The sequence below is a fragment of the Elephas maximus genome, chromosome 1, assembly GCF_024166365.1.
Source record: "Elephas maximus indicus isolate mEleMax1 chromosome 1, mEleMax1 primary haplotype, whole genome shotgun sequence".
Classification (NCBI taxonomy): Eukaryota; Metazoa; Chordata; class Mammalia; order Proboscidea; family Elephantidae; genus Elephas; species Elephas maximus.
Genome location: NC_064819.1, coordinates 81847676 through 81864355, shown reverse-complemented (window position 1 = coordinate 81864355; position 16680 = coordinate 81847676). Strand labels below are relative to the sequence as shown.

At 41.6% G+C, this 16680-nt stretch overlaps 1 non-coding gene across 1 annotated transcript; it reads left to right on the top strand.

The window, feature by feature from the left end:
* The first annotated feature begins 1696 nt into the window (after nucleotides 1–1696).
* On the top strand, nucleotides 1697–1770 carry TRNAT-UGU (transfer RNA threonine (anticodon UGU)). Its single transcript has one exon. It is a non-coding gene; the product is annotated as a tRNA-Thr (tRNA).
* The last annotated feature ends 14910 nt before the right edge of the window (nucleotides 1771–16680 follow it).

The window sequence follows — 16680 nt, the reverse complement described above, 5'->3', positions numbered from 1 at the left end:
AAAACTAAGATGTAGTGGAATGTGTTTGGAATATCCCTATTTGCATAAAAAAGTGGAGCAGGTATCATCCACAAGAGGATACCCAAGAAACTGTGTTTGCCTGTGCAAGGAGGAACTGGGGGACTAGGAATGTTGCAGGAAGTCTCAGGGATGAGACTTTTATGCTTCTTCGGCAGCAATGAGTTTGGTTTTTGATTCGTCAAGTAGGGACACTGGAGACCTAAGTTTACCTCCTTTGCTATCTCTTCATGATACCCAAATATCATAAAGTCTGAAGACTGCCAAAGAATAAAATCTATTAAACTCTAGAAGAGAAAAAAAAAAATCCTGAGAAAATTATTAAACACACACACACACACACGCACAAGCACACGCACACGCAAGGGAGGACGCGGCTTCAGGACAGTGACCAGGCGAAGTCTCTTATCAGCTGAGTCTGGGGGTCAGGGATGCGCAGCGGGAAGTTATTCTTTATGTTCACAACCAGCGAACAGAGGAGCTCCCGCCCCAACCACCTGGAAATCGAGTCTGGGTGGTGTGTGAGTGTGTGTTGGGTGCATACGTGTGCGTGCCTGAGAGTTTCCTTGTTGTGCAAGAGATCTTCCACTTTCACTGACTGTGCTGATGGCCTTTATTCCTAAACCTCAGAGCAGGGATCCTTTCGCATTTGAATTATGTCTCAGCGTCTTCCCGGTGCCCTGAGATGACGCTTCCTGGCTGCTTTCATCTTACCAACACTGTCTGGGCGGGGTCCCTGGGTCTCCCCTCCCCTGCCCAGCCTCTCTCTCAACCCATCAGTCATTTCAGTCCCAGCGTGTCATACCTGCTGCCTCATCCCGATTCCCACGGTCCCTCTACAGTCCCACGCGGGACCTTCTCGGCCGGGCAGAGCTGCGTTCAGCTTCACAGCCAGGGGGCCCAGCCCTCTGAGCAACCCCGAGGGCAGGAATGCGACGAGAGGGGGGAAATCTGGGGTGGCCGCAGGGTGCAAGGGCCGGGTTAGAGACGAGAAGAGGTTACTTTCTTTGTGAGTCGATGACCTACCAAGCTAGAAACCAGTCTTGAGTGAATAGGGGGTACAGCGGGCTTTCGCTGGAGCCACAAAGCTCTTCACCTTGGGAGGACTCTGCCCGGATTCGGGGACTCCGTGTGGCCAGCCGACCTCACTTCGTCTCCCCCTTTCCCCCAAGAGGCTCTACACCTCTAGTGGTATGATTGGAGTCATTACAGTGCTCGACTTGGCGTTGTTCTCTCCGGTTCCCTCCCCTCTAAACCACTGCTTGCTTTGAGTCCGAGTAATGTGAAAACAGGTGGTCTGAGTCTCTCAGTGGAGTTCGTTTGGTAGAGATCCTCACTTGGGCAATTCGAAAGAAGAATCTAAGTTATATAAGATGAGGCGTAACAGCAAATGTTGGTTTTAGAAAACTTTATCCCATTTAGAACGACTGGGCAGCCTCGACTTAGTTACTGAATTTTATCCTTGCACTAAATAAAGAATTATTGGCCCAGACACTGCAGCTGCCCGAATCTTTTCCTGCTTTATTAGTTCTACAGTACATATGAGTAAGCAAAAGCCTCTTCCTGGAGTTTGCCCGTTTTCTCACTGTAAACTGCATTTGATCGTGTGGACTTTGTAGCAAGAGTATTTCAACTAATCCGACAGGACAGAACGAGTACTAACCCAGGCACCTGTGTGGGCTCTATGGCTTAGCTGGTTAAAGTGCCTGTCTTGTAAACAGGAGATCCTGGGTTCAAGTCCCAGTAGGGCCTTGACATTTTCCGCTGCACTGCAAACCAATCTCCTCTCTAACTCCAAACCAAAAAACCAAACCGGGTGCCATCTAGTCAATTCCCACTCACAGCGACCTCAAATGACAGAGTAGAACTGCCACATAGGGTTTCTGAGGAGCGTCTGGTGGATTCTACCTAGATTTTGGTTAGCAGCTGTGGCTCTTAACCACTACACCACCAGGGTTTCCCTCCTGTGCTTACTGTACTCCAAATTCTGATTCTATTAATCCCAAGCAGTTGTGGCTGCAGAACTCCCACTTCCAAAGGAAAAGTGAAATGCCCTAAATAACTCTTCATGTAAGTTTTTGCATTAAATTATGCAAGTTCTTTCTCTCCAAAAAATATTTATTGAGCTTCCGGTATGAGATATGCACAGATTCAGAATGCGCACAGCTGTAGCTAGCAAAACGTTATTTGCATTTATCCTCCCATCCAGCAAATCTTTGTTAGCAATCAATTCCAAACACCTGGGTAAAAATACAAAACGAAACAGTAATGTGGCTCATCTGTTTAAACTTTATGATAGAAAAAGACAAAATAACCCACATGTCAATTAACTGAGGCTGATTGAATAATCTATGGTATATGCGTACATCTGTGTTATGGACTCATTTGTGTCCCGCAAAAAGATACATTGAAGTTCTAACCCCCAGTATCTGTGAATGTCATCTTGTTTGGAGGTAGGGTCTTTGAAGATGTTACCAGTTAAATCAACACGACCTCATACTTGATTAGGGTGGGCTCTAATCCCTTCTGAGTGATATCCTTATAAAATAGGAGAAAAGACACAGAGACACAGAGGAAAATGGCCATGGAGTTATGCTGCAGGCTTAAGCCAAGAATACCTGGGGCTACCAAAACCTGGAGGAGACAAGACGGGGTCTTCCCCTAGAACCTCTGCAAAAACATGGCCCTGGTGACATCCTGAAAGGAGCTGTGGTGGCACAGTGGTAAGTGCTCAGCTTCTAACCAAAAGGTCAGTGATTGGAACTTGCCAGCCACTCTAGGGAAGAAACATGTGGCAGTTGGCTTCCATAAAGATTAAACCTGTTGCAGTCGAGTGGATTCTGACTCACAGTGGCCCTATAGGCCAGAGTAGACATGCTCCACAGGATTTTTTTTTTTCATATGCATGCTAAAGCTGGACAATGAATAAGGAAGACTGAAGAAGAATTGACACCTTTGAATTATGGTGTTGGTGAAGAATATTGAAGATACCATTGACTGCCAGAAGAATGAATAAATCTGTCTTGGAAGAAGTACAGCCAGAATGCTCCTTAGAAGCAAAGATGGCAAGACTTCATTTCATGTACTTTGGACATGTTATCAGGAGTGACCAGTCCCTAGAGAAAGACAAATTCTGTCTTAGTTATCCAGTGCTGCTATAACAGAAATACCCCAAGTGGATGCTCTTAACAAAGGAAAATTTATTTTCTCACAGTCTAGTAGGCTAGAAGTCCAAATTTAGGGCATCATCTCCAGGGGAAAGCTTTCTCTCCCTGTCAGCTCTAGGGGAAGGTCTTTGTCCTCAATCTTTCCCTGGTCAAGGAGATTCTCAGGCACAGGATGCACTTTGCTCCTGGTGCTGTTTTCTTGGTGGTATGAGGTCCCCAACTCTCTGCTAGCTTCCCTTTCCTTTTATCTCTTGAGAGATAAAAGGTGGTGCAGGCCACACCCCAGGGAAACTTCCTTTACACTGGATCAGGGAGGTGACCTGAGTAAGGGTGGTGTTACAATCCCATCCTAAGCCTCTTAACGTAAAATTACAATCACAGAATGAAGGACAACCAGACAGTGATGGGAATCATGGTCTAACCAAGTTGATACACACATTTTGGGGGGAACATTATTCAATCCATGACAGACATCATGCTTGATAAAGCAGAGGGCCAGTGAAAGAGAGGAAGACTTGCAATAAGACGGATTGACACAGTGCCTGCAACTATGGGCTGAGGTGTAACAATGATTATGAGGATGGCACAGGTGCAGGGAGTGTTTCTTTCTGTTGCGCATAGGGTCACTATGAGTAGGAACTGACTCAATGGCACCTAACAACAACTAATAACAACAGTGGCATATAGGAGTTCCTGGCTATTACAAATAGTTAAGTGCTTGGCTATTAACTGAAAGACTGGTGGTTTAAAACCATCAACAGCTGACCAACAGCTAGGAGTTTGAATCCACCACTCTTCAGAAGCCCTATGAGGGAGTACTCTCTGTCCTATAGGCTCATTATGAGTTGGAATCGACTCGATGGCAAAGGGTAGGGGTGCCTCAGAAGAAAGACCTGGGGATCTACTTCATTAAAAACTCTATGAAGCACAAGTCTACTTATGGGGCAACTGGTTGGTGTATTTTTTTAATGGCACGTGTCATCTGTATATCTCCTTTGCTGAGGTGTCTGTTCAAATATTTTACCCAGTTTTTAATTGGGTTGCTTGTGTTTTTTATTGTGTGTTTTAAGAATTTATTGTATATCTTAGATTCACTACCAGCAGCAGTTGCCATGGAGTTGACTCTGACTCATGACAACCCATGTGTTGCAGAATACAACTTGAACACAAGTGGTATCAGATATGAGTTTTATCTCATATGTTTTGATGCTCTGTTATTTGGTGCATACACATTCAGGATTGTTATGTCTTCTTGGAGAACTGACCCCTTAATCGTTACCTAATGTCCTTCTGTACTTTTGATAATTTTCCTTGCCCTGAAATCCAACTTGTCTGAAATTAATACAGCAACTCCAACTTTCTTTTGATTAGTGTCATCATGGTGTCTTAATTATCTAATTCTGAGTTTTTGGATATAACAGAAATACCACCAGTGAATGGTTTAACAAAAATAAATTTATTCTCTCATAGTCTAGGAAGCTAGAAGTCAGAATTCAGGGTGCCAGCTCCAGGGGAAGGCTTTCTGTTTCTGTCAGCTCTGGGGGAAGGTCCTTGTCATCAGTCTTCCCTGGGCGAGGAGCTTCTCATTGCAGGGACTCCGCCCCCCCATTCCAAAGAATGCACTGTTCTCCTGGCTCTCATTTCATGGTGGTATGAGGTCCCTGTGTCTTTGTGCTTACTTTTCTCTTTTATATCTCAAAATAGATAGACTGAAAACACAACCTAATCTTGTAAATTGAGTCCTGCCTCATTAACATAACTGCCACTAAACCCACCTCGTTAACATCATAAAGGCAGGATTTACAACGCATAGGAAAATCACTTCAGATGACAAAATGGTGGACAGTCACTCAATATTGAAAATCATGGCCTGGCCAAGTTGACACACATATTTGGTGGACACAATTCAATCCATAACACCTGATATATCTTTCTCCATCTTTTTACTTTAATGTCTGTGTCTTTATATTTAAAGTGGGTTTCTTGATTATGCTAAGTGAAATGAGTCAGTTGTGAAAGAACAAATATTGTATAAGACCATTACTATAAAAAACTTGAGAAATAGTTTAAACAGAGAAGAGAATATTCTTTGATTCTGAGAGGGGGAGGGAGGGAGGGAGGTTTTCATTAATTAGATAGTAGATAAGAACTATTTTAGGTGAAGGAAAAAACAACACACAATACATGAGAGGTCAGTACAACTGGACTAAACCAAAAGTAAAGAAGTTCCCTGAGTAAACTGAACACTTTGAAGGCCAGTGTAGCAGGGGCAGGGGTTTGGGGACCATGGTTTCAGGGGACATCTAAGTCAATTGGCATAATAAAATCTATTAACATTCTGCATCCCACTTTGGAGAGTGGCGTCTGGGGTCTTAAAGGCTAGCAAGTGGCCATCTAAGATGCATCAATCGGTCTCAAACCACCAGGAGCAAAGGAGAATGAAGAACACCAAAGACACAAGGTAATTATGAGCCCAAGAGGCAGAAAGGGCCATATAAAGCAGAGACTACATTAGCCTGAGACCAGAAGAACTACAACCAATGACTGCCCTGACAGGGAACACAACATAGAACCCCTGAGGGAGTAGGAGACCAGTGGGATGCAGACCCCAAATTCTCATAAAAAGACCAGACTTAATGGTCTGACTGAGAATAGAAGGACCCCAGAAAAAAAAAAAAATTTTTTTTTTTTTTTAGAGGTCATGGTTCCAGACCTTCTGTTAGCCCAAGACAGGAACCATGCCCAAAGCCAACTTTTCAGACAGGGATTGGACTGGACGATGGAATAGAAAATGATACTCAGGAAGAATGAGCATCTTGGCTCAAGTAGACACATGAGACTATGTTGGCATTTCCTGTCTGGAGGGGAGATGAAAGAGCAGAAGGGGTCAGAAGCTGGCAGAATGGACATGAAAAGAGAGTGGAAGGAAGGAGTGTGCTGTCTCATTAGGGGGAGAGCAATTAAGAGTATATAGCAAGGTGTTTATAAACTTTTGCATGACAGCCCAAATTGATTTGCAAACTTTCACTTAAAGCACAATAAAAATTAAAAAATAAAGTGGGTTTCTTGAAAACAATACGTAGTGTATTTTATTTTTTTTTAATCCACTCTGATAGTCAGTCTTTTGATTGGTCTTGTAATGCTTAATGTTATGTGTCAACTTGGCTAGGCCATGATTCTCAGTGGTTTGGCATGCACTCTTCCATAATGTAATCACTTTCCGTTTCATGATCTGGTGTGACCGATCAATCAGTTGAAAGTAAAATTTCCTTGGGGATGTGGTCTGTCTCTAGTATAGAAAAGGATGTTCTGGCAAAGCTCACTCTGTCTTGACCCTGCACTCTTCTCAACGCCCAGCCTCTGATTCTTGGGACATAAACCTGCAGAAGTCTCTAGGCTGCCACCTGACCTAGAGTTCTTGGATTCACCAGCCCCTCCAAGCCCATGAGGCAGCAGAGAACTTCAGCCTGCTGCCAGATTCATGAATTTGGAACTTTCCAGCCCCCAGAATTTCATGAGCTATTTCCTTGAAATAAATCTCTCTATATGTTTATAGATACATTTCACTGGTTTTGCTCCTCTAGAACACCCAGACGAAAAATACATATATTTAGACTACTTGCATTTAAAGCTCTATCTGTATATTTAATTAATATCTACCATATTGGCAACCGCTATCTATTCATTGCCCTTGTTATTTGCTTCTTTGTCTCTTTCTTTCTTTTGCCTTCTCTAGTTTAATTGAGCATTTTGTTGCCCTAGCATTTGCAATATACCTCTACAACTAAGTCCACTTCCAAATAACACTATATCACTTCACGAGTAGTGTAAATACCTTATAACAGAGTATTATGAAATCTTCCCTCCCATCACATGACATTGCTCTCATACATTTCACTTACCCTTAAGCTCTAATCTACCAATATATCATTGCTATTATTATTTTAAAACAAATTGCTATCTGTTTGATGAGTTAAATGTAGGGAAAATAAAACATGCAAAATGTTGATTAACATTTCATGGCAGACCTCAAGAATATGTAAATAAAGGAGAGGATGATAGAAACACGTATGTACACAACTTGATTGAAGTTGGGAAAATCAGTAAAAACTGTATTGAAAGATGGTATGGATATTAGTGTAACTTTTTTAAACATAATTCTCTGTTAGATGGCTGTAGAGTGAAACCTGTGAGAGCCACATTCAGCAGGATTGCCATGTTTGTCCACGTCTCACAAGTTTTCTGCCTTTGACAGTGTAGAGTCTTACCCCTTAGTTACACTCCTTTTAATGGAAAATGTTTAGTTTTCCTTCTCTGACAGTTTTCCACCTTACACAGATTTCAGCTTTTTCAAGTTTTACTGGACTCTACTCAGCTCTATTCAGAATCCCAGAGACTTGAGATGCAACCATTCTATAAGAAAATTATAGTAATTCTGGAAACTTAGACACAACTGCCAAACCCAGGATTGAAACACGGACCTCTGTATCTTCAGTCTATTGCTCTCCTAACTGAGCTATTTCAGCTGCCTGAAGGTACTTAATTTAGCCACTCTTTCAAAATATTAGTTAACTTTTTATTTGCCAGCCCCTTGTGTTTTTTTTAATAACTTTTATTAAGCTTCAAGTGAACGTTTACAAATCCAATCAGTCTGTCACATATAAGTTTACATACATCTCACTCCCTACTCCCACTTGCTCTCCCCCTCTTGAGTCAGCCCTTTCAGTCTCTCCTTTCTTGACAATTTTGCCTCCTTCCCTCTCTCTCTATCCTCCCATCCCCCCTCCAGACAAGAGTTGCCAACACAATCTCAAGTGTCCACCCGATATAATTAGCTCACTCTTCATCAGCGTCTCTCTCCCCCCCGCTGACCAGTCCCTTTCGTGTCTGATGAGTTGTCTTCGGGGATGGTTCCTGTCCTGTGTCAACAGAAGGTCTGGGGAGCATGGCCGCCGGGATTCCTCCAGTCTCAGTCAGACCATTAAGTTTGGTCTTTTTATGAGAATTTGGGGTCTGTATCCCACTGATCTCCTGCTCCCTCAGGGGTCCTCTGCTGTGCTCCCTGTCAGGGCAGTCATCGATTGTGGCAGGGCACCAACTAGTTCTTCTGGTCTCAGGATGATGTAGGTCTCTGGTTCATGTGGCCCTTTCTGTTTCTTGGGCTCTTAGTTGTCGTGTGGTCTTGGTGTTCTTCATTTTCCTTTGCTCCAGGTGGGTTGAGACCAATTGCTGCATCTTAGATGGCCGCTTGTTAGCATTTAAGACCCCAGACGCCACATTTCAAAGTGGGATGCAGAATGATTTCATAATAGAATTATTTTGCCAATTGACTTAGAAGTCCCCGCAAACCATGTTCCCCAGACCCCCGCGCTTGCTCCGCTGACCTTTGAAGCATTCATTTTATCCCGGAAACTTCTTTGCTTTTGGTCCAGTCCAATTGAGGTGACCTTCCATGTATTGAGTGTTGTCTTTCCCTTCACCTAAAGCAGTTCTTATCTACTGATTAATCAATAAAAAACCCTCTCCCACCCTCCCTCCCTCCCCTCCTCGTAACCACAAAAGTATGTGTTCTTCTCAGGTTTACTATTTCTCAAGATCTTATAATAGTGGTCTTATACAATATTTGTCCTTTTGCCTCTGACTCATTTCGCTCAGCATAATGCCTTCCAGGTTCCTCCATGTTATGAAATGTTTCACAGATTCGTCACTGTTCTTTATCGATGCGTAGTATTCCATTGTGTGAATATACCACAATTTATTTAACCATTCATCCGTTGATGGACACCTTGGTTGCTTCCAACTTTTTGCTATTGTAAACAGAGCTGCAATAAACATGGGTGTGCGTATATCTGTTTGTATGAAGGCTCTTGTATCTCTAGGGTATATTCCTATGAGTGGGATTTCTGGGTTGTATGGTAGTTCTATTTCTGTTTAAGATAACGCCAGATAGATTTCCAAAGTGGTTGTACCATTTTACATTCCCACCAGCAGTGTATGAGAGTTCCAATCTCTCCGCAGCCTCTCCAACATTTATTATTTTGTGTTTTTTGGATTAATGCCAGCCTTGCTGGTGTGAGATGGAATCTCATCGTAGTTTTAATTTGCATTTCTCTAATGGCTAATGATCGAGAGCATTTTCTCATGTATCTGTTGGCTGCCTGAATATCTTCTTTAGTGAAATGCGTGTTCATATCCTTTGCCCACTTCTTGATTGGGTTGTTTGTCTTTTTGTGGTTGAGTTTTGACAGAATCATATAGATTTTAGAGATCAGGTGCTGGTCGGAGATGTCATAGCTGAAAATTCTTTCCCAATCTGTAGGTGGTCTTTTTCCTCTTTTGGTGAAGTCGATGGCACTAGTTTTTTTTTTTTTTTTAGATGAGCATAGGTGTTTGATTTTTAGGAGCTCCCAGTTATCTGGTTTCTCTTCATCATTTTTGGTAATGTTTTGTATTCTGTTTATACCTTGTATTAGGGCTCTTAGGGTTGTCCCAATTTTTTCTTCCATGATCTTTATCGTTTTAGTCTTTATGTTTAGGTCTTTGATCCACTTGGAGTTAGTTTTTGTGCATGGTGTGAGGTATGGGTCCTGTTTCATTTTTTTGCAAATGGATATCCAGTTATGCCAGCACCATTTGTTAAAAAGGCTATCTTCTCCCCAGTTAATTGACACTGGTCCTTTGTCAAATATCAGCTGCTCATACGTGGATGGATCTATGTCTGGGTTCTCAATTCTGTTCCATTGGTCTATGTGTCTGTTGTTGTACCAATACCAGGCTGTTTTGACTACTGTGGCTGTGTAATAGGTTCTGAAATCAGGTAAAGTGAGGCCTCCCACTTTCTTCTTCTTTTTCAGTAGTGCTTTGCTTATCCGGGGCTTCTTTCCCTTCCATATGAAATTGGTGATTTGTTTCTCTATCCCCTTAAAATATGACATTGGAATTTGGATCGGAAGTGCGTTAAATGTATAGATGGCTTTTGGTAGAATAGACATTTTTACTATGTTAAGTCTTCCTATCCATGAGCAAGGTATGTTTTTCCACTTAAGCATGTCCTTTTGAATTTCTTGTAGTAGAGCTTTGTAGTTTTCTTTGTATAGGTCGTTTACATCCTTGGTAAGATTTATTCCTAAGTATCTTATCTTCTTGGGGGCTACTATGAATGGTATTGATTTGGTTATTTCCTCTTCGGTGTTCTTTTTGTTGATGTAGAGGAATCCAAGTGATTTTTGTATGTTTATTTTATAACCTGAGACTCTGCCAAACTCTTGTATTAGTTTCAGTAGTTTTCTGGAGGATTCCTTGGGGTTTTCTGTGTATATAATCATGTCATCTGCAAATAGTGATAACTTTACTTCTTCCTTGCCAATCCGGATAGCTTTTATTTCTTTGTCTAGCCTAATTGCCCTGGCTAGGACTTCTAGCACGATGTTGAATAAGAGCGGTGATAAAGGGCATCCTTGTCTGGTTCCCGTTCTCAAGGGAAATGCTTTCAGGTTCTCTCCATTTAGAGTGATGTTGGCTGTTGGCTTTGCATAGATGCCCTTTATTATGTTGAGGAATTTTCCTTCAATTCCTATTTTGGTAAGAGTTTTTATCATGAATGGGTGTTGGACTTCATCAAATGCCTTTTCTGCATCAATTGATAAGATCATGTGGTTTTTGTCTTTTGTTTTATTTATGTGATGGATTACATTAATGGTTTTTCTGATATTAAACCAGCCTTGCATACCTGGTATAAATCCCACTTGATCAGGGTGAATTATTTTTTTTATGTGTTGTTGGATTCTTTTGGCTAGAATTTTGTTGAGGATTTTTGCATCAATGTTCATGAGGGATGTAGGTCTATAATTTTCTTTTTTTGTAATGTCTTTACCTGGTTTTGGTATCAGGGAGATGGTGGCTTCATAGAATGAGTTGGGTAGTATTCCGTCATTTTCTATGCTTTGGAATACCTTTAGTAGTAGTGGTGTTAACTCTTCTCTGAAAGTTTGGTAGAACTCTGCAGTGAAGCCGTCCGGGCCAGGGCTTTTTTTTGTTGGGAGTTTTTTGATTACCGTTTCAATCTCTTTTTTTGTTATGGGTCTATTTAGTTGTTCTACTTCTGAATGTGTTAGTTTAGGTAGGCAGTGTTTTTCCAGGAATTCATCCATTTCTTCTAGGTTTTCAAATTTGTTAGAGTACAATTTTTCATAATAATCTGAAATGATTCTTTTAATTTCATTTGGTTCTGTTGTGATGTGGTCCTTCTCATTTCTTATTCGGGTTATTTGTTTCCTTTCCTGTATTTCTTTAGTCAGTCTAGCCAATGGTTTATCAATTTTGTTAATTTTTTTGAAAGAACCAGCTTTTGGCTTTGTTTATTCTTTCAGTTGTCTTTCTGTTCTCTAATTCATTTAGTTCAGCTCTAATTTTTATTATTTCTTTTCTTCTGGTGCCTGATGGATTCTTTTGTTGCTCACTTTCTATTTGTTCAAGTTGTAGGGACAGTTCTCTGATTTTGGCTCTTTCTTCTTTTTGTATGTGTGCATTTATCGATATAAATTGGCCTCTGAGCACTGCTTTTGCTGTGTCCGAGAGGTTTTGATAGGAAGTATTTTCATTTTTGTTGCTTTCTATGAATTTCCTTATTCCCTCCTTGATGTCTTCTATAACCCAGTCTTTTTTCAGGAGGGTATTGTTCATTTTCCAAGTATTTGATTTCTTTTCCCTAGTTTTTCTGTTATTGATCTCTAGTTTTATTGCCTTGTGGTCTGAGTAGATGCTTTGTAATATTTCGATGTTTTGGACTCTGCAAAGGTTTGTTTTATGACCTAATATGTGGTCTATTCTAGAGAATGTTCCATGTGCGCTAGAAAAAAAAGTATATTTTGCAGCAGTTGGGTGGAGAGTTCTGTATAAGTCAATGAGGTCAAGTTGGTTGATTGTTGTAATTAGATCTTCCGTGTCTCTGTTGAGCTTCTTACTGGATGTCCTGTCCTTCTCTGAAAGTGGTGTGTTGAAGTCTCCTACTATAATTGTGGAGGTATCTATCTCGCTTTTCAATTGTTAAAATTTGATTTATGTATCTCGCAGCCCTGTCATTGGGTGCATATATATTTAATATGGTTATGTCTTCCTGATCAATTGTCCCTTTTATCATTATATAGTGTCCTTCTTTATCCTTTTTGGTGGATTTAAGTCTAAAGTCTATTTTGTCAGAAATTAATATTGCTACTCCTCTTCTTTTTTGCTTATTGTTTGCTTGATATACTTTTTTCCATCCTTTGAGTTTTAGTTTGTGTCTCTAAGTCTAAGGTGTGTCTCTTTTAGGCAGCATATAGATGGATCGTGTTTCTTTATCCAGTCTGTGACTCTCTGTCTCTTTATTGGTGCATTTAGTCCATTTACATTCAGGGTAATTATAGATAAATAAGTTTTTAGTGCTGTCATTTTGATGCCTTTTTATGTGTGTTGTTGACAATTTCATTTTTCCACATACTTTTTTGTGCTGAGGCGTTTTTCTTAGTAAATTGTGAGATCCTCATTTTCATAGTGCTTGAGTTTATGTTAGTTGAGTCGTTACGTTTTTCTTGGTTTTTACCTTGAGTTATAGAGTTGTTATACCTTTTTGTGGTTACCTTATTATTTACCCCTATTTTTCTAAGTAAAAACCTAACTTGTATTGTTCTATATCGCCTTGTATCACTCTCCATATGGCAGTTCAATGCCTCCTGTATTTAGTCCCTCTTTTTGATTATTGTGATCTTTTACCTATTGACTTCCATGGTTCCCTGTTATGTGTATTTTTTTTTTAAGTAATCTTAATTTGTTTGTTTTTGTGATTTCCCTATTTGAGTTGATATCAGGACGTTCTGTTTTGTGACCTTGTGTTGTGCTGATATCTGATATTATTGGTTCTCTGACCAAACAATATCCTTTAGTATTTCTTGTAGCTTTGGTTTGGTTTTTGCAAATTCTCTAAACTTGTGTTTGTCTGTAAATATCTTAATTTCGCCTTCATATTTCAGAGAGAGTTTTGCTGGCTATATGATCCTTGGCTGGCAGTTTTTCTCCTTCAGTGTTCTGTATATGTCGTCCCATTCCCTTCTTGCCTGCATGGTTTCTGCTGAGTAGTCTGAACTTATTCTTATTGATTCTCCCTTGAAGGAAACCTTTCTTTTCTCCCTGGCTGCTTTTAAAATTTTCTGTTTATCTTTGGTTTTGGTGAGTTTGATGATAATATGTCTTGGTGTTTTTCTTTTTGGATCAGTCTTAAATGGGGTTCGATGAGCATCTTGGATAGATATCCTTTCGTCTTTCATGATGTCAGGGAAGTTTTCTGTCAGGAGTTCTTCAACTATTTTCTCTGTGTTTTCTGTCCCCCCTCCCTGTTCTGGGACTCCAATCACCCGCAGGTTATCCTTCTTGATAGAGTCCCACATAATTCTTAGGGTTTCTTCATTTTTTTTTAATTCTTTTATCTGATTTTTTTTCAGCTATGTTGGTGTTGATTCCCTGGTCCTCCAGATGTCCCAGACTGCATTCTAATTGCTCGAGTCTGCTCCTCTGACTTCCTATTGCATTGTCTAATTCTGTTATTTTATTGTTAATCTTTTGGATTTCTACATGTTGTCTCTCTATGGATTCTTGCAACTTATTAATTTTTCCAGTATGTTCTTGAATAATCTTTTTGAGTTCTTCAACAGTTTTATCAGTGTGTTCCTTGGCTTTTTCTGCAGATATCCTAATTTCATTTGTGATATCATTAAGCATTCTGTAAATTAGTTTTTTATATTCTGTATCTGATAATTCCAAGATTGTATCTTCATTTGGGAAAGATTTTGATTCTTTTGTTTGGGGGGTTGGAGAAGCTGTCATGGTCTGCTTCTTTAAGTGGTTTGATATGGATTGTTGTCTCTGAGCCATCACTGGGAAACTAGTTTTTCCAGAAAATCCGCTAAAAAAAAACTGCAGTCAGATCCCTATCAGAGTTCTCCGTCTGGCTCAGGCTATTCCGATGTTAATGAAGCCGCCTGGGGAAGGTGGGGGAGGGAACAGAGAGATAGGAGAGTAGCACCTCAGAATATAGCCAGAGTTGCTTGTCTTGCTTGGAATGACTATTATATCTGAGATTCCCGTGGGCGCGTCGCCTATGTGTGCTGGCTGTGTGGAGATTGCCCCCGGGGGGTCTGGCCCGTTGGAGTCATGGTCAGATCCTCCGCTTCCAGCCCCACGCCCAGCGTCAAGGCTCCCCTACTGGGACGGTGCACTCTCGACTCCAAAATCAGTCGCTGCCTCCCGGGGACTTCTTGTCCCTCCAGCCGCATGGCCGTGCCGCCTCTGAGAACCAGTTGGGCCTCCTCCCGGGGTTAGTTCAGATGGGTGAAGCAGCTCCCCGTGCTTGTGCCGTGACAGAGTGTTCCGGCTGGGACGCTGTTCTCCCCGCTCCAATACCAGTCGCTGCCTCCCAGGGACTTCTCCTACCGGCTGCATCCCACGCGGCCCCCGCCACCCGGCTGGTCCCCTTCCCGGGGTTAGTTCAGGGGGGTGGAGCAACTCTCCGTGTTTATGCCATACCTGCGTCCAGTCCAAATCCCTGCGGGACAGTTCCCCGGCTCGGACCCTGCTCTTTCTGCTCCAAGACCAGTCACTGCCTCCCGGGGATTTCTCCTACCGGCTGCGTCCCATGCCGCCCGTGGAACTGGCTGGTCCCCCTCCCAGGGTTAGTTCAGGGGGGTGGAGCCGCTCTCTGTGCTTGTGCCGTACCTGACTGGTACGCTGGCTCCAGGCTCTGGAAACAATCGCTGCTTCCCCGTATTAGTTCGTTCTCTGTCTCTAAATCTGTGTTTGTTGTTCAGGGTTCGTAGATTGTTATGTATGTGATCGATTCACTTGTTTTTCCGTGTCTTTGTTGTAAGAGGGATCCGAGGTAGCGTCTGCCTAGTCCGCCATCTTGGCTTCGCCCCCAGTATTGCTTTTTTTTAATACCTCTCCATGCCCGAAAAGGAATTGGTGCTACGTCATACAATAAGTTTGCTCCAGCTCTGTTTGTCACATAGCCTCGATCAAAGTCATTTCAGGAGTTTACTCCTTAGTAAATAAATATACAACAGAGTGAAGTTTTCCACTACCACTTTAAACATTATTTACTGCTGGGTGACGTGAAGCAAGTTACTTACTATCTGTGCCTCATATTCTCCATCAGGAAAATGGAGATCGTAGTAAAAAGTATCTATCGTTGAGGCAGTTTAGGGATTGAACGGCAGTAAATGTAAGGACAGTGCATGGCACGTACTAAATTTCCAGTAACCTTCGATTGTTATTTATCGGTATTTTGGGCAATTTTTTATCGTGTAGAAATATTTCAGGAAAAGATTAACGTGACGGAAACAATCTTGCATCCTTATAAATATTATGACTTGGAAGTCGTTAGCCTGCAAGGTAGCGTGGCCGGGCGGTTTGAGGCTCTGGGTTAAGGCTCCAGTGTCTGCAGGCGCGTGGGTTCGAATCCCGCCGCTGCCAACCCTATTGTAACTTCAATTCATCTGAGAACAGCATTGGCAAAAGCCTACCCTTTGCTATCGGGTTTGATTACTACTCTTGGCGAGCCCTTTTATAGGACAGAGTGGAAATACCCCCGAAGTTTCCAAGGAACAGCTGGTGGGTTCAAACTTTTGGTTGGCAGCCGACCTCTCTCAACTAGATTGCCCCGGGATAGCGAGATATTTATCTCCATAATAGTAGGTTAAGATCAATTATCATCTTTTAAAGAAAATGAGACTATTGTCATTTCTCACTATTCTTTATATCTAAGACCAGTATTTCGTGTCCAAGGGGTAATCTTTATGTTTTTTAAATGTTCATTTTGAAACAAATATAACTCCCATAATCTCCAAATTACAAAAACTTAAGAGTTTATAAAAAAAAAAAAATTATACACAGTGAAAAATCTTCCCTTTCCACGACCTCTCCTCCTCATTCCACCTCCACTGGATTCTGCCTACCCAGGCAACTATATTAGTATGGGGTTACTTGCAAGGAATATTACGCGCATAAACAAGCCCATACCCAGTCAGAGTCAACTGTGACTCATAGAGACTGCAAGTGTGTCAGAGTTGAACTGTGTTCCATAGGGTTTTCTTTCTTTTTTTTTTTTCTACAGGGTTATTTTAATAGGCTCTCTCCTTGGAATAGCTGAGTTGGACGGTTCTAGTTCAAAACACCAATGAATAGGAAGTCCTACCAATTGCTAAGGTTTTAATCACAAAGTCAGAGCCTCTGAAAATGCCCCCACATAATAAAACAAGCAGGGCCACTGGACTGGGTTTCGGTTTCTCCTTTTTTCTCAACTGGAAGCCTTTGGGGCAGTGTGGCTCTCAGCCCTTGAGGGGCAGGGGGGTGGTCCTTCTCCTCTGGCTTTCTTTCTTAATCTGCAAATGGAATCATGTGACATGACACTTCTTTTCAGAGTCTAAGCCCACTGGTAAAAATGTATAGCAGAAGCTTTGGATGTAGT